General features: G+C 41.6%; 1 non-coding gene across 1 annotated transcript; it reads right to left on the reverse strand.

The window, feature by feature from the left end:
- Positions 1 to 8,657: 8,657 nt before the first annotated feature.
- Trnat-ugu (transfer RNA threonine (anticodon UGU)) lies at positions 8,658 to 8,731 on the reverse strand. Its single transcript has one exon. It is a non-coding gene; the product is annotated as a tRNA-Thr (tRNA).
- Positions 8,732 to 27,266: the final 18,535 nt, after the last annotated feature.

Raw genomic sequence — 27,266 nt, forward strand, 5'->3', positions numbered from 1 at the left:
CTTTACTTCCGCAAGGCGTTCGATACAGTTCCCCACAGTCGTTTAATGAACACAGTAAGAACATATGGACTATCAGACTAATTGTGTGATTGGATTGAAGAGTTCCTAGATAACAGAACGCAGCATGTCATTCTCAATGGAGAGAAATCTTCCGAAGTAAGAGTGATTTCAGGTGTGTTGCAGGGGAGTGTCGTGGGACCGTTGCTATTCACAATATACATAAATGACCATGTGGATGACATCGGAAGTTCACTGAGGCTTTTTGAGGATGATGCTATGGTATATCGAGAGGTTGTAACAATGGAAAATTGTACTGAAATTCAGGAGGATCTGCAGCGAAATGACGCATGGTGCAGGGAATGGCAATTGAATCTCAATGTAGACAAGTGCAGTGTGCTGCGAATACATAGAAAGAAAGATCCCTTATCATTTAGCTACAATACAGCAGGTCAGCAACTGGAAGCAGTTAATTCCATAAATTATCTGGGAGTACGCATTAGGAGTGATTTAAATTGGAATGATCATATAAAGTTGGTCGTCGGTAAAGCAGACGCCAGACTGAGATTCATTGGAAGAATCTTAAGGAAATGCAATCCGAAAACAAAGGAAGTAGGTTACAGTACGCTTGTTCGCTCACTGCTTGTATACAGCTCAGCAGTGTGGGATCCATACCAGATAGGATTGATAGAAGAGATATAGAAGATCCAGCGGAGAACTGCGCGCTTCGTTACTGGATCATTTACTAATCGCGAAAGCGTTACGGAGATGACAGATAAACAGTGGAAAACTCTGCAGGAGAGACGCTCAGTAGCTCGGTACGGGCTTTTGTTGAAGTTTAGAGAACATACCTTCACCGAGGAGTCAAGCACTATATTGCCCCCTCCTACTTATATCTCGCGGAGAGACCATGAGGATAAAATCAGAGAGATTAGAGCCCACACAGAGGCATTCCGACAATCCTTCTTCCCACGAACAATACGAGACTCGAATAGAAGGGAGAATCGATAGAGGTACTCAAGGTACCCTCCGCCACACACCGTCAGGTGGCTAGAGGAGTGTGGATGTAGATGTAGATGTAAAGTAACATTGTGGTTACTTGCACTGTTTCTGCATATGTCCCTTGCGTCCACGCCCACAGCACCTGACCTCAGAAGCGAATAAATGGTGATTTCCCTCTTGCTTGAACAAAATATATTTCCTCCAATTGCGCCATAAATCTAAGAGCTGCCGCCTCCTGCAGTAACACTTTGTTCGCTCCGCATTGTCGATAGGCACTTAGGTCTGAGCATCGACTTTGCCAGTCCTTTTAGAAAGTGGATCCACTGACTCACTGCAGTTCAGAGTCAGAGTGCAGCGTTCTCGCAAAAAGATTTGTATGGTATTTTGCTTTTGGTAACGCTGAAGTAGCCCAGCAGCCAACTGCTGAATCGACTGTGCTTTACTTAGGGTATTGAAATTGTGCTCTTTGAATAATTAATAAAATATACCACAAACGTTTAATTAATGCTAAAACATTATTAATTAAATAAATTTCAGGCAAGAATTCTTAAAGAAAATATCAGAAAATAACTTACTCAGTTGATAGTAAGCTCATTTGTTCAAATTAACCCCCTCACCTCCAAAAAATCGTAACATAATATTTAATTATGTAAGTAGGCTGTTTATGTTTTCTTATTGGCAACGTTACGTAGCGCTCTGTACGAAAATCACTGGCTGTGCTGTGTGCAGTCTGTGGCCAGTTTGCATTGTTGTCTGCCATTGTAGTGTTAGGCAGCGGCAGCTGGATGTGAACAGCGCGTAGCGTTGCGCAGTTGGAGGTGAGCCGCCAGCAGTGGTGGATGTGGGGAGAGAGATGGCGGAGTTTTGAAATTTGTCATGAACTGCTATATATATATTATGACCTTTGAACACTAGTAAGGTAAATACATTGTTTGTTCTCTATCTAAATATTTCATTTGCTAACTATCCATATCAGTAGTTAGTGCCTTCCGTAGTTTGAATCTTTTATTTAGCTGGCAGTAGTGGCGCTCGCTGTACTGCAGTAGTTCGAGTAACGAAGATTTTTGTGAGGTAAGTGATTTGTGAAAGGTATAGGTTAATGTTAGTCAGGGCCATTCTTTTGTAGGGATTTTTGAAAGTCAGATTGCGTTGCGCTGAAAATATTGTGTGTCAGTTTAAGGACAGTCGTATATATAAATTTTTAAAAAGGGGATGTTTCAATTATTAGTAATATTATAGTCTCATGATATACCTCATATGTCTCGGACTCTCCTGTTAAAGAAAAGTATTGTCACATTTCCTGTGACCAACCCCTCATTAGCAGTAGCTGGAACACTATTAATGAAAACCGACAGACCTTTCGTTGCTCAGGTGTCTCCACACTACGGCACGCGGGCCACCCGTTGCCGCGAACACCATCAATCTGGCCCGCGGTAACGGGACGCACGTGTATGGAACAAATATCTTCAGACAACTTTCTTCTAAAACAGGATGTACTGTAGCACAAATAAAAAAATATTATACTGTATTATAAAATAGTTTCAGTATTTATTTTATTCGGAATGGAAAGCATTGACTTATCCTACGTGGATTCCTACTGAAAACAAGTGTTTCTCTTACGAGGGTTAATTACGAGTAAAATTTAGGAACTAATCCTGCTCATTAAGCGAAGTAACACTGTAAAGTGCAAAATTTACAGTGCGAAAAATCACACAAATTACGTACGATAATCAGTTCCTTTAATTTATTACCAATTAAGACAAACATTTACTGACGTATATAAAGGAACTGATTGCGTAAACTGTAATTACTTATATGATATTTCTTGAAAATTTACCATTACTAAGTGACATACGTAAGCAATTCACATAATGAGATTAAGTATTGTAATTATAATTAATGAGATTTACGTAGCTGCAGCTTCCCTCTTGCAACTGTTTGCAGTTGGGGGTCTCACTAGGGGAAACTATCAGCAACGCCTTCAGATGCTCATCGGCTTGTTCAGATCTTTAATATATTGTATAGTTCATTTTTTTCATAAAGATAAATAGAGCCAAATGTGGAAAAAAGTCACAAGTAAACACATGCAACTGGTGAAACTGTGTGAATGGAGACATAAAATGCCAGCAATGACGAATACAATCATTTATCTCTACAAAAATCGCTACATTGCAAATCAACCATTTACATTTGCAATTCTGACGCAAGAGTTTCAATATAGGCATTCAAAGGGTTTTGAATATTTTTAATATAGTTTGTACCAAAATCTGAAACACGAGACTCCAAATTTATTTTTCAAGCATTCGAAGTTTCAGTTGCAAAAGCAACCGGCAATGGAGTCTCTCACTGCTTACTTAATTTTGGCATGTATTAAAATACATGAAACACTTTTTGTTGAATTGAGACTGAAACAATATATTTATTGTTGAAAGGATTTAATATGAGTGTGCAAATCAGGCAGTTGTTAGTTTTCACCATGTAACTTCAAATTACAATTGTTCATATGTTTAGTGAAATCTGCACAAAATGGTAACTTCCATAGGTACTCAGCGTTTTTTGGCAGCAGAGATCGATTCCTTTCATTCAGAAAATTTCAATTCTTGCTAGGAGCCAAAAAACCGAGTCAGAGCTTTTCCACAGCTAAGCCAGCGCACTGGTGCATAATATGGTAAAACATTTTCTTCAATCTCTTCAGTAAACTCGTGGAGTTGGTGAAGACTCAGAGTATGTGGTCTTTTATACAGCTGACATGAGTGTCTTTAAGACTTCTGATATATCCTAGCATTTTCCACACAGGAACTGTTGATGAATGATGGAATGTGTGATTAATGGTTACGATCCACCTACATTTTCTATCGCCTTTGATACGACAGCAATGACACTTGTGTTTTCTCCACAAATGTTTTTGCCACCATCAGTTTTGACACACCTTAAGTTTTTCCGTTGAAGACTGTTTTTCTCAACAGCATTTTCTACGTCTTTAAAAAGTTCTTATCTCGTGGCAATGCCGTGAATGCTATGAACGTCAAGAAACTGTTCATAAACTTCATAATTTTATAGTCATCCATTCAACAAGAATTAACACTTGTGCACTGTCCGTAACAGACGTTGACTTAGTTAGAACCAAAGACAACCACTCTAAGTGTTGAGGTTTCTCAGAAAACTGAGTTAATGTATTTAGATTCGAGCTGCAGCGTTTGCAACAAAACTAATGTTTTTAAATAAATTAACTTTTTCTGGAGACATTTCTTCAGCTTCTGCAGTCATGCAATCCTTTATTTATTTGCCGTCAGTAAATGATTTTCCATGTTTTGTTACTGAGTGAGCCATGGGGAAACTAGGAGAGTTGCTGCTTGTTGTTCAGTTTTTGCTTTCTTGAAACAACATTTTCTGACATTTCAAACCACATTTCAAACACGCATAATTTCTAACTGTTGGTATCTTGTAAATTTGGAATAGTTTTGAGAATTTTTAGTCTCATAATGTATTCCTTGAGGACTGATAGTGCTTTATTGCAAATTATACACACTGACTTATCAGTTCACTTAATTACGAAATAAAGATGTCCTCACTGCTCTTGGAAGTTTTAGCACTTATCGTCTATCTTCCGTATCTTTTACATATTTACACGAATCTGTACAAATGATACTTGATGCAAATCAAATTGATGCCAATTGATAGTATGAAGAGCAAGGTTTCCGAGTAAAGAATTACACTGGATTTATCTTCAAGGGGACTTTAATAAAATTAAAAATTCGCTGTTAAATATACCGTATTTTCACTAAGACACTGTAGTCACAAAACACACTAAACTTCTGTACTCTCCTGAAAACGCCAGTATTATATATTTAAAACTGTCAAGTACTCACAACAATACGTAAAGCCCTGCACCGACACTGGTTACCGACGAGACTGTGAAATGAGCAGGACACTTGCCCGTAAGTGCCAACAGAAACTGCGGAATGATATTCACTCTCGCTCCATATGCCATAGATATCTCAATCACTGCCTGGACTTGAAACAAAAACTTGCGCGTAATTCAACACTACAGTATGAGCTGTGGTAAAAATTGCTGTTTTGAATAACGCGCCGCAGCGTGTAGTGTGAAGCAGTCGCCCTCCGTTTCTGGCGGTGGCGCCGCTGTGGCAATCGCAGCTTTGGTGTCTGCCTCTGGTGGGAAAGGGAAAAGGTTGCCTGTTCACGTGCATTCAAGGGGCGCTATGAGCTCGCCAGTGGGTCAGCCTGGGTCAGTCTCTCGTCCCCAGCTTGCTAGTCTGTCTCTCGTCCGCATTTGTTAGGCAGTTAGTGTCTGTCTACCGTTCGGAGTGCTTATATGTCTGTCGTTCGGATAAACCTTTAAGGCCGGCAAAATGAGACTCTTTCCACTCCGCCAGTAAGAAAACTCAACGGGTGGACGCCTGGTCGGGGCTTAGTTCCTGCATCTGAGTCTGCGCGTTAGGACTCCAGTCTGCTCGAGTTTGCTCAGGCAATGGTCATTGGCGGTTGGATCGATCGGTTGGTCGGTCCCGCACTGAGACACAAGATGACTTGTCCGTCTTGAGCGTCGGCGCATGTGAGGTCGTAACGTGAGTCCCGTGGGTCGCGGCGAATAGCTAGGGGTAGACGGAAGATCGGCGCGTCTTCCTGCGTCAGTTGAAGCGGCTGGCAGCGGACGATTCGGGAGAGCGGTTTGGGGGTGCTGCGCCAGGTCTTTTCGAGAAATCTCAGTTTATTAGAAGTTAGGTGATTGGTGATATGTTGTTTGATTTACTCTTCTTAAATTCTACTTGTTTTCTTGATGAGGTCACCAGCCGTTTCGCTTTGGGGTCGTCCCACCAGTCTTCTCCGTTTGCCCACCCGCGGGAAGGTGTTTGTTTATATCCTGCAGTGCTGATGGAATATGCAGATCGAGCTACGTTCTGAACTCCTGCTGCGATTTTAATGACGCACGGAAGTAACAGACATTGGACTGGTTAGCTATAACGGGTATGGAGACCATGCTGGACATGCCACCATTGCATCTTTTGGTTACAATGGAGACCACCGCAGGGACATACAGTTAAAAAATTAGAAATAACTTGATTCCTTTAGCATAGCGAGAATTTCTCACCAGTATAGTGAATGTGGTAAATATAGAAACAGTCTGTGAAATGCAGACTGACCATACAATAATTTTTTGCTACTTCATAAACTTTTCGACGTAACAACTGCAAGAAGGGAGCAGTGGAATAATGGGCCACAACACCTTTCAGGAGACATAGTCTGGTATGATAAACCTGCTGGGGCCGAATATACGGGGCACAGCGTACAATAGAGAGAGCAGTCTCTAGAGGGAATTTGGCCATAGGCGAAATTATCCGCTATCGGGGTGTGCACGGAGGAGCATTTGCATAGGTGTTACGAAGATCGTAGCACCTATTTTTGTAAGGTGGTCATGTCGTTTTGATTTTTGTACGAAATGAAATGTCGTGTGTCTAGGGCCTCCCGTCGGGTAGACCGTTCGCCTGGTGCAGGTCTTTCGAATAGACGCCACTTCGGCGACCTGCCCGTCGATGGGGATGAAATGATGCTGATTAGGACAACACAACACCCAGTCCCTGAGCGGAGAAAATCTCCAACCCACCCGGGAATGTGCACGTTACAGAGAGAGCAGTTGACGTTAAACAATCTTTAATCTTGTCGTGGCAAAGTATTTGCCTCTGCACACTCTGATACGTTATTTGATGTGGGGCGGGCGAGGGACGTATTTCGTATTGCTGTGTTGACTTGTGATTGTATCTTTTAGATGAAGAAAGATGTGTTGTAAAGGACAACAAGGATGAATATCATCTATATATTGAAACTTGAAAGGAATATAAATTTTGAATAATTTGTAGAAATGATTATTGCCAGATAGTTAACTAAGTTCACTTGCCCAGAGCTGAGAGAAAGACGACCCCACATCCCTGATCATGGCTTAACATTACAACTGATTAAGCTGTTTCATTTTCATAGAAATTCTCTGCAAATTTTGTACCCCTTTGTGTCGTTGTTCACGTTGCACCATGCGGTGCGCAACAGTTTGAATATAATTTGATAATTTCATTTTGAAACAGACATCTCTCTTAGCTGCTTTTGCATGTCGTTTGCTGTTGTACTTTCGAAAAATCTGCAGAAGTGTTGTCACAAGACGTGAGGTAAGTGGAAATTTTGATCAGGGGCATGTTACTGATTTACTTCAGTTGCACATTTAATACAAGGAAAGGTTGTATTCAAACCAGTTACATTTCAGTTCAAATTCCGTTATACTTTGTTAAAAGTGATCATACGACCTCAAGGTGCATAACAGTTTGTAATAAGTAATTTTTTATGAAGAGCGGAAGGTGAAGTAGGGCTAAATTTCACGCAGAAAGAGAAACACAGTGTGAATGTTACTCATGTATTCAGATTGATAACCAGCTGTGAAATACCTATTAGCCCTGGAACGATATCCAAGATCATCGCAGAATGCAATGAAGCAATGAAGCCATTCGGAGACTAGGGGAAAGCAACAGGGTAAAATTAATGGGGGTCCCTGGTCACTCAGGAACTAATGGCAATGAACAAGATAATAGAATGACCAGGACAGGCGCGATGTGTCGATTTATTGGACCGGAACCTGTCATAACCTAAGGCGATGGTACAATCAAAACTACATAGTTGAATCAGAAGGCAGCACTTATAATATTGATCTAAGACCCAAAATCAGAAATATGGCATACCAATGTTGCGAATCCATATTTCAAGAGAAGTTCTATAAAGAGGAAGTTGAACAGGAAACAGATCAAACTCGTGGTAGAACTCATGACTGGCCGGGGAAATTCATAAAACATCAACACACGATGGATACGGAAGGTAAGGCCCACTAAGTGTGGACTAAGTGGTGAGGAGGATGAAACTGCACCACATACGAGTATAATCATCGAATGCGAAGCTATAGCGGGCAAAAGTCACAGAATATTTGACTCGACAGAGCCTGAGGAAATCGCGCGTAGTAAGGACCTACTGAAGAGTCCTCTACCACTCCTTAATGGTACCTGGTTGCTATACCAGAACCACAGGGGGGGAAACAGCACAATGAATTCAGTTTCCGTGGGTTCAGCAGTGGGCTAAGAACGTTATTGTTTTTATCTACCTGCATTAAACATATCAAATTGAAGGGTCTACATGAGCCTCTTCTCATTTTGCTTAACATTTATCTTAATGTACGTACCTCTGGGACCTGAAATCTGGGCGCAAACTGTAAACTAAATAAGGAAGACTGAGCAGCTGAGTGCGTTTATAGTGGTTACAAGGTATATTATCTTTATTTCACTTCACGTTTTACTAACTTTTGGTAACAGTCCAAGCACGACAACTCATATTCAATATATAAGTTGGTATATGAATCATTTCCTCATCTGACCTGATGAATGAAAAGCGTGAATGAGAGTGTACAAGACAAATTTCAATATCTAGCTCTGTGAGAGTAAAAGTAAGCTACTAGTGTGTCTCAAGAGCCAGTCCCATAAAGCACATATCAGGTAGGAAAGAGGTTGTCCGCAGCTCGTGGTCTAGTGGTAGTTCATGATGACTAACTGACAACCTCGGCTGCCGACAGGTGGTGTTTTTATATCTCGATGTGGACAGCTGAAAATGTGTGCCCCGACCGGGACTCGAACCCGGGACCTCCTGCTTACATGGCAGACGCTCTATCCATCTGAGCCACCGAGGACACAGATGAATAGGGCGACTGCAGGGACTTATCCCTTGCACGCTTCCCGTGAGACTCACATTCCCAACTGTCCACAATTCTACAAATGTATTGTACCTTATAGACATTTGCCCATCCACTCATTACTCGCGCACGCTTTGGCGATTCCCGTAAGAGTATGGGCAACCTGTGCACATTCGCACAGACGAAGGTCAATGGCTGGGTAGCCATTAACTATATATATACGAAGACAGTAACTTGTTCTCGAAAGAACAGTTACTGTTGATGACCGAGCAGCTTTTTTCTGGAATAAATCATAACTAACTGACAACCTCAGCTGCCGACAGGTGTTGTTGTTATACCTCGATGTGGACAGCTGAAAATGTGTGTTAGTTCAGTTTCAGTCGCGCTAGTGAGTGCACGTTGTGTACTGCTGCACTGAAATTCCGTGTTTACATCGCTGTACTTGAGCTTCGCTGAGTGTTATCCGTCCGTTAATCTCCGTGTTCGTTCATATTCCTTGTGATCTGATTGCTCTTTCTGATCGAGCTGATGCTAATTGGAATTTTGGGGGTTTAACCGAAATTTCGTCGCTGGATTAACCATAGCTACAAACCTCAGGAAAACTATACTGGTATTTGCTTTTGAGAAAGTGTCTCGTCCTGTTCAGCCGATATCCCTGGAAGTAGATGACTGGATTACGCAGGTAATTGCTGGCCGGTGTGGCCTAGCAGTTCTAGGCGCTTCAGTCTGGAACCGCCCAACCGCTACGGTTGCAGGTACGAATCCTGCTTCGGGCCGGATGTGTGTGATGTCCTTAGGTTAGTTAGGTTTAAGTAGTTCTACGTTCTAGGGGACTGATGACCTCAGATGTTAAGTCCCATAGTGCTCAGAGCGACTTGAACCATTTTTGAACACAGGTAATTGGTCTCAACTCTGAAACCGCCCATACCTGGCAACTGCATCAGAAAAATACTGTGTTTATGTGAAGTTATTCAGGGCTCTGATTATTGATAAGGTGTGGCGGAAGTGGGGCTCTGAAGTAGAAATGGTTATAAGAGTAAGGTTTCCATCTATACAGCTGACACTGATTACGAAACAGTTCGTGTCTTGAATCTTCCCATTCAAATTGAAAAAGATAAGATTAAGGAAGCTCTTTGAAACTATGGGGACGTTAATGTTTCAACGTGGTCCGCTGTGTAGAGATGGACATCAAGACAAATATTCCGTCTCACATAATGGTTTGTGGGGATAAGGCGCAAATTGTTTGTACAGGAAGCTACATGTCATATATGTAACGAAACCGGCCACTTCAGACATGAATGTCCGTGGCGAACTGTTGTTGTTCTAAGTACTTGTAATTTGATACAGTGTCAGAAACTTACCTTTAATGATCTGTTACCAAAGAATAGCTCGGATCAACTGGTTGAGATTGTCCACCTTCACGATAACAGTCAATCTCCCCCGTTAACAACAAAGGGAAGCCTCTTTTCCCACTACTCGTGAGACTGAAATTCAATCGAAAAAACGGCCTCTGGAGACAACTGATAGTAATTCAGAGGACGAACTGTCCTGTCCAACGCCCTCACCCCGCAAGCAAAAACAGTGCGATGTGGAGTCAGAGGAACCCGAAGGCAAAATGGGAATGGAAACTGATGAACAGAAAGATAATACGTAGACGATTCCAGAAAATGAAGAAGGTGTAGTCAGTACTAATTTGCAAGAGACAACAGGTGCAGTAGCCGATTGCAAAGATCAGCAGCTATCTGTTAGGTATCTATGATGTGACTATCATCAATTCGTATGCCCCTTCAGGAAGTTTTCACCGAGTTGACAGGGCACGTTACTTCAAAGATGAACTGTTGTACTTGTTAAGGAAAATTCCAAGACAGTAATTACTTGGAGGTGATTTTAATTGCGTTTTAAATCGATAAAAGCGGTTACCTAATTTTAATTTCTCAAGTGAACTAAAACAACTAGTTTCTGATATAGAATTAAAGGATATAAGGGAAATCAAATATCCCTCCATTGTGAGTACACGTATATCACGGCAACATCTCGTAGCAGGATTGATAGATTATATATTTCTAAAAATCTTGAAACTTCTGTGACAAAATTAGAAACCATTCCTTCAGACCATTCAAGTGTCTTAGCTTCCATAAATATAACAAGACAGCCAGTTCGCCGATTCAAGAATCAGTGGAATTTTAACATTTCCTTGTTAGTAAATCATGATTTAGAAGATCAGATTAAAGAAACATGGGCAATATGCCTGCGTGCTCGTAGTAGATATGCCACTGCTATCGACTGGTGGGTTAAAATGGCGAAGCCAAAGTTGAGGAAGGTTCTTATTCAATACAGTGCCCAGAGCGCAAGAGATATGATATGCACTATAGAATATTACTATTCCATTTTGAGAGATCTATATGATCAGGTTTCAACAGGTTTCCCACTTCGGATAGCAGACATCAAAAAAGTCAAAGCCAAGTTAATTAATATTAAGAGAAATGAAATGGCAGGGGTTGAAAATAAAATCAAAGGCAAATTCGGTATCAGAAAACGAAACTACTTCGCTATGTTATTTAGTGAAGCATACAAAAAACGGAAGAAGGATTTTTATTTATGAAATTCGAACAAGAAACTGCCAAAAAACTGCCACGAAGTTTCAAAAAACTATTCGATTCTCAGAACCCAGCAGGATATCGTGGACGAAATTTATCTCTGTTATTGCGAGCTATACTCTGTAAATCAAAGTAGTGATGCATCCTTGGAAGAATTCCTTGCCATCGTAGACCCACAGCTTACAGAAAATGACAACGAAAATTTTCTCGGCGTAGACAGTGAAGATAACGTGTATGAGACTCTTTGCGCCTCACCACCAAAAACATACCCAGGATCGGATGGTCTGACAGCAGAGTTTTACATCCGTTACTGGCTAATAGTGGGTGCGAAAATCACGTACATTGTAAATGAGGTTATTCAGGGATAACGATTCCGGCTGAGTTTAAGGAGAGCAAAATCATTCTTGTGACAAAAAATAATGGAAACAAAGATTTAAATAATTTTCGTCCAATTTCACTGCTGAATTCTGATTATAAATTAATAGCTAGAATAGTAAACAAGAGAATTTCATGCCTCACAAATAAAATTATTAGTAAATGTCAGAACTGAGCGCAAGACAGAACCATTTTTCAAAATCTAGCAGAATACAGGGATATCATTGCAATAACTTCTGTAACAAACAGCAAGTGTGTTTTATTTCTTTTAGGTTTTTATAAAGCCTTCGATGTAGTAAATCATGAATATCCTCTACACACGTTGAAGAGAATAGGATTCAACGATAGGGTCATACAGTCGATAAAGAACATAGCAACTGGAACAAATGTAGAAATAGCTGTGAATTGCCAACAATCCAGGCCGATCCAAATTAAACGAGGTGTTCTTCAAGGAAGTCCTCTGTCCACGTCGCTTTTCACCATTTCACTGGAACGATTCCTCCGACGTGTCCATGCTAGATTAAAACGCTTTCCATTGTCAGGAAATAAAACAGCTATAATAGCCTATGCTGTCAACATAGGGGTCATTATAAGGGATATCGAAGAGCTAACGACGCTAGCAACAGTGACCGATACATACTGTAGAGTATCTGGAGCCAATGGAAACGAAAAAAGTAAGATGTTTAATCTCAGAGGTTTTGATAATATCAACGTCGAGTGGGCAAAATTAGTCGGACAACATAAAACACTTTGGATCACCCTGACAGCATGCCCAATGAAAATGACGCCATTGAATTGAAAAGGTTGCTTCAGATAAATTGCAAGGAGTCATTATAGAGAATTTAACACCATGTATGATCCAAGTTCAAAGAACAGTCCGTATCAGCCCATGCATCCTTGATAAAGCTTATTATATTGTCCAGCTATATCCAATGCCGAGAATGATGGCGAGGAGAATAATATCCAAAATCACAAACACTTTGTGGAAAGGTCAAGTGTTCGGAGCTAAGGTAGGCACTTTAGGCCTAAAAATGGTGGACTAGGATTAACTGATATAACGGATGAAGCCTCGACACTTTTTATGAAATGGCAAGTTAATGTAATAAGAGACTCACGAGAAAGCGTAATCAGCCCACTTTTCGAGATCAGTAAACCTCGAAGTCTGCCTCGCCCGACTGACGAGCAGAATGTCAACGGTCGTTTGCAGCATGTGAGGGTTTTCTATGTTGAGTTCATTGATGTAAGTGCCGAAATCAGAGAGGCATGACACTTAACATCAAGAGCCATAATGCGGTAACCAAAGAAAGCGAAGGAAGGAACAAATTAGAACGACAGTTTCCAAATATTGATTGGGCTGAGATTTGGAAAAGTATTAGTTCTAATGTGCTCACGTCTAATATAAAAACGTCATGGTGGAAGACAGTTAACAATGTAATTAACACAAATGAAAGACTATACGCATTCGCACTCTATGAAACAAATTTAGGTCAACAATTCCATCTAGTTGACTCAATAATTCGTAGATATTTTGCAGTTAACACATAGTGCGAAGTGGGGCGATCACTCTGTTGTAAAAATTATTCAGAAGCCAAGATCGCTTAAATATTGTTTATTGGATAACCGGTTTCAACGCACTCAAGGTGCCATCATCGGATCTGTGAAGATATAACATAACAGGTGTGAGGGAGGGTTTACATGAGTTACACTATATACATTACTATTAGTACAGTACCACATACCTGAATGTAGCTAAACATTTATAAACCACCTGAAGCAAAGGCATTATCCATATTGGCGCCTTAAAAAACTCCGTATGGCGCGAATATGGATAATACCTTTGCTTCAGATGTTTTTCTCTCTAATTGACGTACTTTACAATATGTGTAATATATATAGTATGCATAGGATGTATAGTATATACAGTTAGTGTATGCGAAATTGTTCTTTGCATGGGTATTCGATTAGCAGTAATAGTAAAGTTTTATTGTAGTAATAATGAGCGGATATTCCATAGGAATGTGTGTGCACTGCTTGGACAGCGCTATCTAGAGGCCGTTTGTCAGTCACTAGAATCGCAGCAAGTCAACCGGCGCGGAATAAGACAGTGTGATGCCGAATGTTGTTAGTCGAGGAGCGGTCATGTACCAAATAGTTTTATCTTCTGACTTCGGTTTTACATAACTGATGGAAGAGAATGACAATGAGAGTAGTTTTTTTTATTTTATTGTGACAATGATTTTATATCAGCTGGTCTGCCTCAGGTATCGTTATAACCAAATGGTTTATAAACGTTGAGCTACATTCAGGTGTATGGTACTGTACTAATAGTAATGTATATAGTGTAACTCGTGTAAGCCCTCCCTCTAACCTGTCATGTTATATCTTCACAGTTCCGATGATAACACCTTCAGTCTGTTCAAACCGGTTATCCAGTTAACAGTATTTAAGCGATCTTGCCTTTTGAATTATTTTTAAATTCGTAGATACACTTGCAGCGGTCACGGTCGCATGAATAGTTGGAAGTGGATCCAAGAGCAAATAGCACTGGTTACAAGGACATCCCCTGAGAGTGTATTGCTCTCATTGATACACAGGCGTGAAGCACGCTTTTTCTCAGAGGCAAAAAATAACACTGTGTACTGGTTGCTGAGAATTACGTCTTAAAAAAAAACTAAGATTCGACAGCGCCATAAAGTTCACGGCACACATGCTGTTTGAATACCACAAAATTAGAAGGTATTCTAATCACAAGAAAACGTTCGGTAATATGTTTAATATTATATTTGATAGAATGGGCAATGGTTAATATAAAAAAGAAGACTGTGTTTACAGTGATGTATTGTAGTTACCTTAAGGATATTATTTAAATTTTTAGTATAAATTTTTGGTTTGTATTTTTTCTACTTCAGAAAATAGTTTTTGAAATTTTATAAGATAATGTCCATAACTTATGTGACAGTCAGATTGTGTATCTAGTAGTGGCAATGTACAGAACAATATAGCTGCATTATTGGTTTAGAGTATTAATGTGAAAATTGACAGTTTCTATGGCAGTGTCTTGATCGATTGGTTAAAACCGTAATATTGTATCTAATATATTGCAATATTCAATGGCTGGCAAATTGCTCTGTTCATTTTTGCACTGTGATGTGTAAGTCAGTTTTCCAGTGAAAGATCTATTATATAGGTCTGATCATTTCAGATAATTACCATTCCATTCATGTCCAGAAAGTGTAGTTGGAAGGCTAGTCAACTTTATAACATCTCTTCTCCGCCATCCTCAGGTATTTATGAGACTGTATAATACGATTATTAAATGGTTTTTATGTGCGATGGGCATAAATGTTCCATATTCTGTGTAATTTTTAGTGACTTCCATATAATCGTGTGAAATGCTTATAGCTAGTCTGACTGAGCTGAGAAGGTTAAAGATCAGTTTCTTCCCTTGGCCTGTCGCTCACGGAGAGGATTTCCTTTTGTACATTAATATATTAAAATTATCCGAAGAACATGCTGATATCGTTCATAAAGTGCTATTTATGCTTCTGTAAAGATTTGAGTAAATGTAATTCAAAGTGCAGTTTTTTATTTATTCACGTTGGAAGGAGTCTGAATGTCTTTAAAAAACTTTTCTTGGTATTCAAATTAATTCTTTATGGTAATTTAGTCAGTAACACAAACATCTGTTGTATTTCTTTAACATCAGCATAACTGCAATGATCAAACTGTTTTTGTTTAAATCATTTCCTATGTAAGTGTTAGCATGCTTAGTGCATGTAATTAGAATGTATTTGGAATGTGTAACATTGATTCTTAAGTAAATGTTTAAAAAAATAAGTTCAATTCCCGGCCTGGTTTAGCATTTCCTCTGCCCGGGGACTGGGTGTTTGTGTTGTCCCTATAATTTCATCATCATTTTTGAACGTGTCTGAAATTGGACTGTATAAAGATTGGGACACTGTACGGGCGCTGATGACCACGCAGTTGAGCGTCCACAAACGCGAGTCGGGGTAACGACTAAGTGTGACTGTGCCTATTCGCAGTTAACTCTTTATCTTATTTTTGTAGATTTCAGCTCCAGTCGAAATTAACGTCTTGCTTTCATCGTTCATTGCTCGTTCAGCGGTATATGGAATTTGTCTTGCTAATTTCGGAACATTATGAACAGTTCCACTTATCCACCCATGAACGCTAGTGTTCTGCTCCCCCCTGTTCGAACACATGGCGCGTGATATATCTTATCAGTTCAGTCTGATTTAGTAAGTTGTTGATCTCACAAGTATAGCATAGTTGAACAGGTTTCTGAATATTCTCTAATTTCGATTTCAGTTCATCATCTAGTTCCCACGTGTCTTCGTTGTCTCCGCATGTGTTAAGTAAGGATCTCAAAGCCTTACCTTCGCAGATCGTGTCTCACGGTAGTATATCATGTCGAATTTGTTTAGCTATTCTGAAATTTACCACTCATATTATGCAGGATGTTTGTTTGTGACGACCACGTGTTCGTGGATTGAGAAACGTTACATGTCAGAGATATTGATTTTCGGGGTTAAAGTTTCAAATTAGTCTCAGAACTTCTTCTATCGTGCAACTATTAACAGTTCATTCTTACTGATGAATTCTTGTTAACTTGCTTCGATCACTCAACCAAGGGGACGACCGTTTGCGAACCACGTGCATACTGATGGAGTTTTTCTTTATTCTTATATTTGTCCCGAATCTCTGTTGTATGCGTATATGTGCGTGAATGTCGCCATTGAAAGGTTCCTCTGACCATGACCTCATTAATACTTAATGATAAATGCAGTTTTAATTTTGTAACCCAGCCGAGAGCAATATAAAAAAAAAAGCAGCCACCAACCACTCATTAGCTGTTTAGTTTACTAGCTTGTTCAGTACCGTCTTTAATAAAAGTGATATTTATACCAAATAAAGCGCTTACATATTCTATCGCAAACTTCCATTTGTATGTCCTACTGCTATTCGTTGTGCAACAGGTAAATATGGCGAAGTTATTTATTTAATGTATATTCAACTGTCTTAAATGTGCAGATCCAGCAACCCAGGTCTTTTAAATATTATAGGTTTTTCTTTCGTGTACACTGAAGAGTCAAAGAAACTGGTACACCTGCTTAATATCCCGTGGAGCCCCCGGGAGCACGCAGAACTGCCGCTACATGACGTGACATGGACTCGACTAATGTCTGAAGTAGCGCTGGAGGGATTTGACACCATGAATCATGCAAGGCTTCCCTTAAATTAGTAACTATAAGAGGGGATGGAGATCTCTTCTGAACATTACGTTGTAAAGCATCCCAGATATGCTCAAAAATGTTCATGTCTGGGGAGTTTGGTGCCAGCGGTAGTGTTTAAACTCAGAAGAGTATTCCTGTAGCTACTCTGTAGCAATTCTTGACGTTTGGGGTGTCACATTGTCGTGCTGGAAGTGCCCAAGTTCGTCGGGATTCACAATGGACATGGAGGGATGTGTAGGCGATCAGACTGGATGCTTACGTACGTGTCACCTGTCAGACTTGTATCTAGACTTATCAGGCGTCCCATATCACTCCAACTGCATACGCCCTACACCCTTACAGAGCTTAGAGCTGTTATCTTTTTATAGAAATTCTCTGTCATCATAGAACACTTTGTAAATCATTATTCGCATTGCACCATTAGATACGCAACAGTTTGAATATTCTTTGGAAATTCCATTTTGAAACAGAAATCTAGATTAGCTGCCGCCTGCTTGACGTTTGCTGTTGTGCTTTTGTCACAAGACGCGAGGTAAGTGGAGATTTTGATTAGGAGCATGTTTTACTACAGTTGCACATTTAGTGTAAAGAGAGGTTCTACTTAAACCAGTTATGGATCAGTTCAAATTAGGTTATGTTTTGTGATAGGTTAGCGAGCGAGTTAAAGGTGGATAACAGATTGTAAGGCAATTGTTTTAGTAACACGTAAATAATTTTTTATAGAGTGGGAGGTTACGTAAGGCTAAATTTCATACAGAAACAAAAATATGGTGGGAATGTTACTCATTTATTCAGATTGGTAAGCAGATGTGAAATATCTATCAGTCCCTGCATCGAGATCAAATGTCATTACCGGATGGAATGAAGACCTTCGGAGACTAGGGGAAAGCCATAGGATAAACCAGCTGTGGGTACCTTGTCATTCAGGAATTATTGGCAATGAACAAGCTAAAAGAATGGCCAGGACAGGGGCGATGAATCGATCTCTTGGACCGGTACTTGCATAACCTAAGATGGTTGAAATGGCTCTGAACACTATGGGACTTAACTTCTGAGGTCATCAGTTCCCTTGGAACTCAGAACTACTTAAACCTAACTAACGTAAGGACAGCATACACATCCATGCCCGAGGCAGGATTCGAACCTGCGACCGTAGCGGTCGCGTGGTTCCAGAGTGTAGCGCCTAGAACCGCTAAGACACTCCGGCTGGCAACCGGAGATGATGATACAATCAACACTATGTAGCTGAATCAGGAGGCAGCGCGTAGAATATAGGACTACTATCCAAAATCAGAAACATGCAAGCGAATGTTGGGAAATCCATATTTCAAAAGAAGTTCTATATTAATAAACTTGAACAGGAAACAAATCAGACTCGTAGTAGAACTCATGACCGGCCATAGAACTTCGTAAAACATCAGCGAGCGATGACACAGAAGAGAAATCCGCTAAATGTGGACTACGTGGTAAGGAAGACGAAAGTGAACCACATCTAATCTTTCAATGCGAAGCTCTGGCGGGCGAAAGACAATGAATTTCCGAGTCGGTAGAGCCTACGGAAATTGCGTTTAATAAGGGCCCAGTAAACAGTCTTCTACCACTTCTTAATGGTACCGGTTGCCTTTACCAGAATCACAGGGAGCGAAACAGAACAATGAATCCAATTTCCATGGAGGCAACAGGGGTCTAGTACCATTGTTGTTTTTATCTCCCTGCATTAAACATAGCAAATTGAAGGGTGTCTATCACCTCAATTCTGGGCGCAATCTGTAAGCTACATACAGGGTGTTTCAAAAATGACCGGTATATTTGAAACGGCAATAAAAACTAAACGAGCAGCGATAGAAATACACCGTTTGTTGCAATATGCTTGGGACAACAGTACATTTTCAGGCGGACAGACTTTCGAAATTACAGTAGTTACAATTTTCAACAGCAGATGGCGCAGCAAGTGATGTGAAAGATATAGAAGACAACGCAGTCTGTGGGTGCGCCATTCTGTACGTCGTCTTTCTGCTGAAAGCGTGTGCTGTTCACAACGTGCAAGTGTGCTGTAGACAACATGGTTTATTCCTTAGAACAGAGGATTTTTCTGGTGTTGGAATTCCACCGCCTAGAACACAGTGTTGTTGCAACAAGACGAAGTTTTCAACCGAGGTTTAATGTAACCAAAGGACCGAAAAGCGATACAATAAAGGATCTGTTTGAAAAATTTCAACGGACTGGGAACGTGACGGATGAACGTGCTGGAAAGGTAGGGCGACCGCGTACGGCAACCACAGAGGGCAACGCGCAGCTAGTGCAGCAGGTGATCCAACAGGCCGTGTTGCAGCTGCGGTCCAAATGACGCCAACGTCCACGTATCGTCTCATGGGCCAGAGTTTACACCTCTATCCATACAAAATTCAAACGCGGCAACCCCTCAGCGCCGCTACCATTGCTGCACGAGAGACATTCGCTAACGATATAGTGCACAGGATTGATGACGGCGATACGCATGTGGGCAGCATTTGGTTTACTGACGAAGCTTATTTTTACCTGGACGGATTCGTCAATAAACGGAACTGGCGCACATGGGGAACCGAAAAGCCCCATGTTGCAGTCCCATCGTCCCTGCATCCTCAAAAAGTACTGGTCTGGGCCGCCATTTCTTCCAAAGGAATCATTGGCCCATTTTTCAGATCCGAAACGATTACTGCATCACGCTATCTGGACATTCTTCGTGAATTTGTGGCGGTACAAACTGCCTTAGACGACACTGCAAACACCTCGTGGTTTATGCAAGATGGTGCCCGGCCACATCGCACGGCCGACGTCTTTAATTTCCTGAATGAATATTTCGATGATCGTGTGATTGCTTTGGGCTATCCGAAACATACAGGAGGCGGCGTGGATTGACCTCCCTATTCGCCAGACATAAACCCCTGTGACTTCTTTCTGTGGGGACACTTGAAAGACCAGGTGTACCGCCAGAATCCAGAAACAATTGAACAGCTGAAGCAGTACATCTCATCTGCATGTGAAGCCATTCCGCCCGACACGTTGTCAAAGGTTTCGGGTAATTTCATTCAGAGACTACGCCATATTATTGCTACGCATGGTGGATATGTGGAAAATATCGTACTATAGAGTTTCCTAGACCGCAGCGCCCTCTGTTGTTGAAAATTGTAACTACTGTAATTTAGAAAGTTTGTCTGCCTGAAAAGATACTGTTGTCCCAAGCATATTGCAACAAACGGTGTATTTCTATCGCTGCTCGTTTAGTTTTTATTGCCGTTTCAAATATACCGGTCATTTTTGAAACACCCTGTAAAAAGACTGAGCAGCTGAGTGTGTCCATAGTGTCGACAAGGTATGCCATTTTTATTTCACTTCACATTTTACTAAGCTGTTGATAATCGGAGCCACACACGCATATTCAATAGATCTATATTCTGTATGTCAGTATATACTTCCTTTCCCCATCTCGCCCGATGAATGAAAAGCATGAATTAGAGTATACAAGAAAAATTTCAGTATCTAGATCTGTAAGAGTAAATTAGTCGGCACAGTGGCAGAATAGCCAAAACTACAAGTACGTACCAGATATAAAACAGGCTTCTCTTCGCCTTGGACGAAGCTCTTGTACAGTCTGTCACCACAAAGCAGGGAGCTCTCTGGGCACTTCTGGGCGAACGGGACGCGTGGCTTCCAAAATAGTTCGCTCAGCAGTGTTCCGGCAGACGCGACATGGCCGAATAAGTGTGAGTCTGCGTATTCATAGTTCATTCTTATCTTATTTTTGTAGAATTTCAGCTCCAGTCAAAATTAACGTCTTGTTCTCAACGCTCATTGCCCTATGAATTGTATACCGAATTTTTCATCCTAATTCTGGAAAATTATGAACAATTAAACTTAGCCACGAGTGCAAGATGTTGTTATGCTCCACCGTTGTTCAGTCATACGGACTTGTAATATATCTCCTCAGTTTAGTTTGATATTGCTTCGTTGTTTGGTCTCTCGAGTACAGCATAATTGAACAAATTTTTTAAACTTCACTAATTTCAGTTTCAGTTTCGAGTCTAGTTCCTACTTATCTTTGTAGTCTCAGCACGTGTTAGGTACGGATCTGAGAACTTTAAGTAGGTAGATCGCCTCTCACAGTAATGTATAAGGTCCAATTTCCTTAGCTATTCTGAATTTTACCACTCATTTTATGCAGAATTTTTGTTAGTGACGACCGCGAGTTCACACGTTCTGAGAAACGTTACTTGTCAAAGTTACTGATTCTCGGGGTACAAGTTCTAAATTTGTTTCAGAACTCCTTCTGTGGTGCAACTATTAACAGTTTATTCTTATCGATGAATTCTTCTTCACTTGCTTCGTGCACTGAAGCCAGGTGGACAACCGTTTCCCAACCACGTGCATACAGGTGAAGTTTTTCTTTATTCTTATAATTCTGCCGAATCTATATTATATGCGTATATGTGCCTGAGTGTCGTCATTTAAAGATTCGTCTGACCTTTCCATAATTAATAATTAACGATAATTCGTGGTAGGGGTCTACAAAACGCCGTTGTAAATGTAATTTTGTAACTCATCCGAGAGCGTTACGAACAACAGCAACAATCATCCATCTGTTAATCGTTTGGTTTATTAGTTTGTTCCGTTGTGTCTTCAATAAGTGTGATATTTTTACCAGAGCACGTGCTTAGGTATTCTCTCGCAAAACTTCAATTTTTACGTCCTACTGCTATCCGTTGTGCAACAGATAAATATGACGAAGTTATTTATTTAATATTAATTCAACTATCATAAATGTAAAGATCCAGCAACCATATCATGTAAACATTAAAGGCTTTTCTTTCATGTACATCCAGATACCGACACCCCACCCTTCATGTTAACAGATACCTCATTTTAATGGACACAGTCAACTGGAGCACCGATCCCCAGATCCATCACCTACAGATACCCTTAAAATCATGTCTGAGTTACGCAGGCTCGGATCCATCTCTCTATCGCGATAGCCATGCGGAATCTTTGACGGTTTTCCGTGCCAGGCGTTTTGACAAGCACGTGGTGAGGCAGTTGCAGATTCATAGAGAAAACTGAAACAGCAGCTGAGGGGGCGCGCGTGGCCTACCGCCTTTCAATATTGATGTATTTAACTTTATCAGTCCGAGAGTGGTATTTTGGTCAAAACAAAGATCTTTTATAGATCCGGTCTACATCCGCCGAGATAGAGTTTAGTATGTTTTAACTGAACAGCCTCATTTTTCTTTTTAATTTGAGAAACTTGCAACTTGGTCTCTTTGCCCGTGACGATATTGTGTACCAAGGGGCTGAGAGGGTTGAGCACCTCGATGTTTTAGCATGGACCCACAAAGCGGGAGACCAACTTAGAAAATATGGCTACGTCACCCTAACCAAGGCCGCAAAAATTGGAAAGAAAAACATGAACACCAAACCTCACCATGGCGACCCTTATTATAGCGCTGTGCCTACCTCCAGTGTGCGAGCCCAGTATTCTTTCTGGATGTCTTCCATTGCTGCTGTATGTCCTCAGGTGTGACTTTGTCCGGTGAAAGATCGTTCACAGGCCGTAAAGTAGACAGTGGTGAATTCAGAGGGTAGCTCCACGTCAAAGAGATGGGTGTTGCGTTACGAATCTCGTGAAGAACTGAATTAAAGGCTGAGTTGAACCTCGGAATGGAAAAATTCCACTAGTGCTGAGATTCTGCGTCAAACATGATCAGTACAGTTTTTAAATTACTGTTCATTGTTTCGGCAATCGAAAGCCGAGGGCAGTACGGTAGAGGGATGAACAGAAACGCTTAAATTGGCTGGACAAAAAGGCTCAGTACTGTCATCAACCACTGTCTGAAGGAGGGCCAAAAGTGGAAAATAGTCTAGACAACTGGCGAATGGTGAAGGCCGTGGTCATTCGACTGCACGGAACTTTATACACCAGGTAATGGCGTCCCCGTAGTCTAGGTGTAGCGCCCTTGTGTAATAATCGGAACGTTCTCGGTTCCGGGTGTGAAACCCGCAACGGCTTAAATTTTGATTAATAATAAATATTGGCGGCCGAAGTCTACCGGGGTAAGAATTCCCCCCCGTCTGCCAATGGCCTTGTTAAAGAGGGCGGAGGAGAGTGGACAGAGGTTCAGGCCCCCACTTGTCCTTGTGGGTGGGAAACTGCCCCTAAAGGGGGAAGAATCAGCAATGGTCAAGGGTATGAGGGAGCGAAAGGCAGTGGACACCGCTTCATCAAAACACATAATGCGTATCCAGGGGACATGTGACCTATATCTGAAAAAGTGTCATGATGATATCTTCATTGGCAAAAGATTCCGGAAGAGTCCCCCTCTCGGATCTCCAGGAGGGGACTGTCAACGATAGGTGACCATGAGAGAAAGATTGCATACTCAACTAAAGGATAACGTACTACGAGTCGGTGCGTGGAATGTCAGAATATTGTTCGTAGTAGGGAAGGAAGAAAGTCTAAAAAAAGAATTGCAATAGCTCAATCTAGATACAGTAAGGGCTAGTGGAGTTACATGGAAAGAAGACATGGATTTCTGGTCAAATGAGTATAGGGTAATACCAATAACACCAGAAACTGGTATAGCGGGTGTAGGATTCGTTATAAATAGGAAGGCAAAGCAGAGAGTTTGTTACTGTGATATAGTAGCTCTTATCAGAATCGACTGCAAACCAACATGGAGAACGATGGTTCGGATATACATGCCAACGTCGCAAACTGAAGACGAGGAGATAGAGAAAGAGTATGAGGATATTGAAAGAGTAATACAATACATAAATGGAGATGAAAATGAAATACTCATGGGGACTGGAATGCGGTTGTTAGGAAAGGAGTATAAGAAAAGGCTACAGGATCATATGGGTTTCGGACAAGAATGTGAATGTAGAAATCCTAATAGAGTTCTGTAACAAATTTCAGCTAGTGATAGAGAATACTCTGTTCAAGAATCACAAGAGAAGGAGGTACAATTGCAAACGCTAGGATGATACGGAAAGATTTCAGTTAGATTACATCATGGTTTGCAAAGATTCCGAAATCACATATTGCATTTTAAGGCGTACCCAGGAGCATATATAGACTCTGATCACAATGTAGTAGAGATGAAGAGTAGGCTGAAGTTCAAGAGATTTGTCAGGAAGAAGCAACACTCAAAGAAATGGGATAAAGAGGTACTAAGGAATGACGAGATACACATTAAGTTCTCTAAACTATAGACGCAGTAATAAATAATAGCTCAGTAGGCAGTACAGTTAAGGAGGAATTGACATATCTAAAAAGGGCAATCACAGAAACTCTAAAGAAAAACATAGGTACAGAAACGGTAACTGCGAATAAAGGATGGATAACAAAGATATACTTCAGGAAATAGATGAAAGAAGAAACTATAAAAGTGTTCATGGAAAGGCAGGTATACAAATATACAATTGGCTGAGGAATGAACTATATAGGAAGTGCAGATAAGCTAAGACAGAACGGGTGCATTAAAAACGTGAAGAAATCGAAAAAGTAATGATTGTCAGGAGGACTGATTCAGCACATGGGATAGTCAAAACAACCATCGCTGACAATAAAAGCAAGAGTGGTAACATTACGAGTGCTCCGGAAATTCCATTTTTAAATGCAGAGAAGAGAGCAGTTATGTGGAAAGACTACACTGAATGCCTCAATGAGGGGAAGATTTTTCTGATGTGATAAAAGAAGAAACGGGAGTCGATTTAGAAGAGATAGGATATCCAGTACTAGAATCAGAATTTAAAAGAGCTTTGGAAGACTGAAGATCAAATAAGGCAGAAGGGATAGACCACATTCCATTAGAATTTCCAATATCATTGGGGGACGCGGCACCAAAACAACTGCCGGCCTAAGTGGCCAAGCGGTTCTAGGCGCTGCAGTCTGGAGCTGCGCGACTGCTACGGTCGCAGGTTCGAATCCTGCGTCGGGCATGGATGTGTGTGATGTCCTTAGGTTAGTTAGGTTTAAGTAGTTCTAAGTTCTAGGGGACTGATGACCTCAGAAGTTGAGTCCCATAGTACTCAGAGCCATATGAACCAAAACAACTGTTCACGTTGTGTGTTGTAGAGTCTGCCGAGATACCATCTGACTTTCGGAAAAATATCATCCACACAATTCCGAAGACTGCAAGAGCTGACAAGAGCGAGAATTATCGCACAATCAGCTTAACAGCTCATGCATCCATGTTGATACAAGAATAGTATACAGAAGAACGGAAAAAAATTGGGGATGTACCAGATGACGATCAGTTTGCCTTTAGAAAAGTTAAAAAAAGAAGAGAGGCGTTCTGAGGCTGCTGTTGATAATGGAAGCAAGACTAAAGAAAAACCAAGACATACTCATAGGATTTCTCGAGCTGGAAGAAGCCTTCGACAATGTAAAATAATGCTGGTTGTTCGAAAGCCAGAGGACAATAAGAGTAAGATATAGAGAGACAAGGGTAACATATGTACAAAAGCCAAGAGTGAATAATAACAGTGGGTGACTAAGAACAAAGCACTCGCATTAAAAGGGGAGTAAGACAGAGATGTAGTCCTTCCGCCATACTGTTCAATCAGTACATTGAAGACGCAATGGCGGCAATAAAGTAAAGGTTCAGTAGTGGAATTAAAATTCAAGGTGAAAGGATATCAGTGATAAGATTCGCTGATGACTTTCCTATCCTGAGTGAATGTGAAGAAGAATTATATGATATGCTGTACGGTATCAACTATCTAATGAGTACAGGATATGAATGGAGAGTAAATCGAAGAAAGACGAAAGTGATGAGACGTTTTCAGAAATGAGAACAGCGAGAAACTTAACATCAACGATGATGCTCAGGAAGCAGATGAAGTTAAGGAATTCTGCTATCTGGGCAGAAAAATAACCTACGACGAACGGAGCAAGGACATCAAAAGCAGACTGGCACTACAAAATGGGAATTCCTTGCCAAGAGATGTCTACTAGTATCAAACATAGGCCTTAATTTGAGGAAGAAATTTCTGATAATACACTCCTGGAAATTGAAATAAGAACACCGTGAATTCATTGTCCCAGGAAGGGGAAACTTTATTGACACATTCCTGGGGTCAGATACATCACATGATCACACTGACAGAACCACAGGCACATACACACAGGCAACAGAGCATGCACAATGTCGGCACTAGTACAGTGTATATCCACCTTTCGCAGCAATGCAGGCTGCTATTCTCCCATGGAGACGATCGTAGAGATGCTGGATGTAGTCCTGTGGAACGGCTTGCCATGCCATTTCCACCTGGCGCCTCAGGTGGACCAGCGTTCGTGCTGGACGTGCAGACCGCGTGAGACGACGCTTCATCCAGTCCCAAACATGCTCAATGGGGGACAGATCCGGAGATCTTGCTGGCCAGGGTAGTTGACTTACACCTTCTAGAGCACGTTGGGTGGCACGGGATACATGCGGACGTGCATTGTCCTGTTGGAACAGCAAGTTCCCTTGCCGGTCTAGGAATGGTAGAACGATGGGTTCGATGACGGTTTGGATGTACCGTGCACTATTCAGTGTCCCCTCGACGATCACCAGTGGTGTACGGCCAGTGTAGGAGATCGCTCCCCACACCATGATGCCGGGTGTTGGCCCTGTGTGCCTCGGTCGTATGCAGTCCTGATTGTGGCGCTCACCTGCACGGCGCCAAACACGCATACGACCATCATTGGCACCAAGGCAGAAGCGACTCTCATCGCTGAAGACGACACGTCTCCATTCGTCCCTCCATTCACGCCTGTCGCGACACCACTGGAGGCGGGCTGCACGATGTTGGGGCGTGAGCGGAAGACGGCCTAACGGTGTGCGGGACCGTAGCCCAGCTTCATGGAGACGGTTGCGAATGGTCCTCGCCGATACCCCAGGAGCAACAGTGTCCCTAATTTGCTGGGAAGTGGCGGTGCGGTCCCCTACGGCACTGCGTAGGATCCTACGGTCTTGGCGTGCATCCGTGCGTCGGTGCGGTCCGGTCCCAGGTCGACGGGCACGTGCACCTTCCGCCGACCACTGGCGACAACATCGATGTACTGTGGAGACCTCACGCCCCACGTGTTGAGCAATTCGGCGGTACGTCCACCCGGCCTCCCGCATGCCCACTATACGCCCTCGCTCAAAGTCCGTCAACTGCACATACGGTTCACGTCCACGCTGTCGCGGCATGCTACCAGTGTTAAAGACTGCGATGGAGCTCCGTATGCCACGGCAAACTGGCTGACACTGACGGCGGCGGTGCACAAATGCTGCGCAGCTAGCG

This window comes from Schistocerca nitens, chromosome 7, assembly GCF_023898315.1.
Source record: "Schistocerca nitens isolate TAMUIC-IGC-003100 chromosome 7, iqSchNite1.1, whole genome shotgun sequence".
In the NCBI taxonomy this organism is placed as follows: domain Eukaryota; kingdom Metazoa; phylum Arthropoda; class Insecta; order Orthoptera; family Acrididae; genus Schistocerca; species Schistocerca nitens.